Below are 2,344 nucleotides of genomic sequence, written 5' to 3' on the forward strand. Positions count from 1 at the left end.
GGGGGGGCGGAGCGGGAGGAAGCAGCAAAGCAGATATATTTAATTATATGTACCAACCAGCATTTTCCCTATGTAAGATGAAGTGTGCAGTTCAGTTTCTGTTCTTATTGCATTCTCATTTAAGATTACCGAAGAAGCAGACATAAAATGCCCATGATAACATGAATTTTTATAACATGCCTTCATATTTTTAGTAACCTCGTATCTGCGTGGAACCAGATGCTCATAAGCCTGGGTGTACTCATAATTAATTTTGAACAAGCCACTAAGCCACCATGCAAGGAGGTGGGGGGAATGCTGTTAAAGTCCAGCATCTTTAATATGAAGGCTCCAGACTTGCTGAGACTGGGCCTAGATGGGGCTACCTACATTGCAGAGACACTTTCTGTGGTGCCTACGCATTGTCATGACCATCACTGCATTTGGTGATGTCCTCCAAGGCCCGTGTTTTAGAATCACGTAAGCAGAGGAGAAACATAACTTTTTCTCTAAACCAAATTAAATGCCAATCCTTGTAGAGTTGGAGAAAAGTTGGAAAACTGAGTCTGAAGGCAGAGGCAAAGATGAGTAAACTGACTTGAATTGCCTTTGTTCTTAAAGTCTGAGATTTTTTTAGCCCACTCACAGTTTTTTGAATCTGGCTCAAGTCTTTTTAACCCTTCTAGCTGATACTGCTGTTCTCAGCTACTCCCACCTCCGCTGCTTCACGTTACAGTGGGGCAAAAAGGTACTTAAACCCCTGTCATGATGGGATCTTCAATATTTGGATTTTGGCATCTGGAGGCCTGCCTCTGTCCCGCAAGTTGTGATGAGCCACTGTCAGAGAAAGCTCAAACAACCTGAGTTAGAGGTGAGGACAGGAAAGCTAGTCAAGAAAACAAATGTGTGGTTTTTACTTCTGTGTGTTTGTTTTTGTCTGTACCACCTACGTGCACACAGAGCTGTATTTGTTACTGGCATCCTGAGAGAGGAAATCCATTACCTTAAAAGAAGCACTTGGCATTAGGAGAGAATAATAAGGAAAGCAACAAAGAAGCGTTAGCAACATTTTATTAAGAAGATAAATAGTCTGTTTCATAAACAAGTGGTATTATTTAACTGTCCAAGGATTTGCCTTCCAAAACAAGCCTGAATTGTTCATTGTCCAGCAAAATATCGCCTGCTTCTGCACTCCTGGCTTCTTCTCTAACTACGGCCTGAGTCTGTAGGGCCCTGCTGCTGTGCTCTGTCCTGTCTTAACATTACTGATAATATTTATGTCGATGTTACAATAGAAATACCTTAAACAAGTAGAAAACAGCAATATGAAGGCTCAGAAAGGATAACACCGAGACTTTTCAGTTGAGGGGACAGGGACAAAGGAACTCTGCCTGCCCTGAGCTTCCCCGTAGCTGTAACAGGGCCTCACAGACACACTTGCACTCGCTCACGTTGGCAGAAAAATACCCTGTTGCCGTCTCAACTGCTCATTCACCTGCTCAGAGAGACAAAATCGTATTGCTCCGTCCTACGTCCTAGCACTTCACCTACTGGTGAGCGTGTGCTGGTGTTAAGATGTTTACCAGAGCAAGGTTTCTTTTTTCCTGTTTCCACATGACGCGGTATTTCCCAGAGGAAGTGAGTGGCGCTCTCGGGGTTATGCCAGCTTTCCTATACGATACAAACAAGATTTACAGACACTGTAGAGCTCCATGAGTGCAGTAACCAAAGCCTGTGTGTGTGCCAAGGGGGGAAGGGGGGCGGGGGAGGGGAAGTACTTTCTGTATAAAACAGCCTTTTTTAAAGAAATGGGTGGATTACCCAGGTGAGAGGAGTCCTCAGAGGAGGAGGCAATGCATCCATTCGGTGCTCCCATTGCTGCTCCCTTACCAAGCCACGGGGGGACCGCTGCTCTGTTACCACGGCAACAGTGACGAATTGGCAGCCAGACCCATCATCACACAGCTTCCCGGAGACCCTGCGAGATGCTCTGGGAAAGACGTACAGAAGGAGATTTGCATCCCGGGTCCCATCCCCTTTTTTACTTTGGCTTTACCGTGGAAGCCTAGAGAAAGAGCAAATCGTTTGTGCGAGCTCTCCAAAGAGAAACCTGTGCGGAGGCCAGGCACGATGAGTGGCGAGGGGGCTCTGATTTAGACGCCTGCCCTGGCAGAGGCGGGTGAACTATGAGCACCTGTTGGGGAGGAGTTGACTTGTGCGAGAAGAAGGTCACTTACGCAGCCTTGCTCTGTGAGTACTGACCCAGCCGGCCTCTCGTACCTTCTGCTGAAAATGTTATTTATTGTTTGTTATGGACTATAAAATTCCGGGGTTTCTTGTTTCTAAGAGGAGGAATTTTCTTTTG

This window comes from Egretta garzetta, unplaced genomic scaffold, assembly GCF_000687185.1.
Source record: "Egretta garzetta isolate BGI_Z169 unplaced genomic scaffold, ASM68718v1 scaffold511, whole genome shotgun sequence".
NCBI lineage: Eukaryota > Metazoa > Chordata > Aves > Pelecaniformes > Ardeidae > Egretta > Egretta garzetta.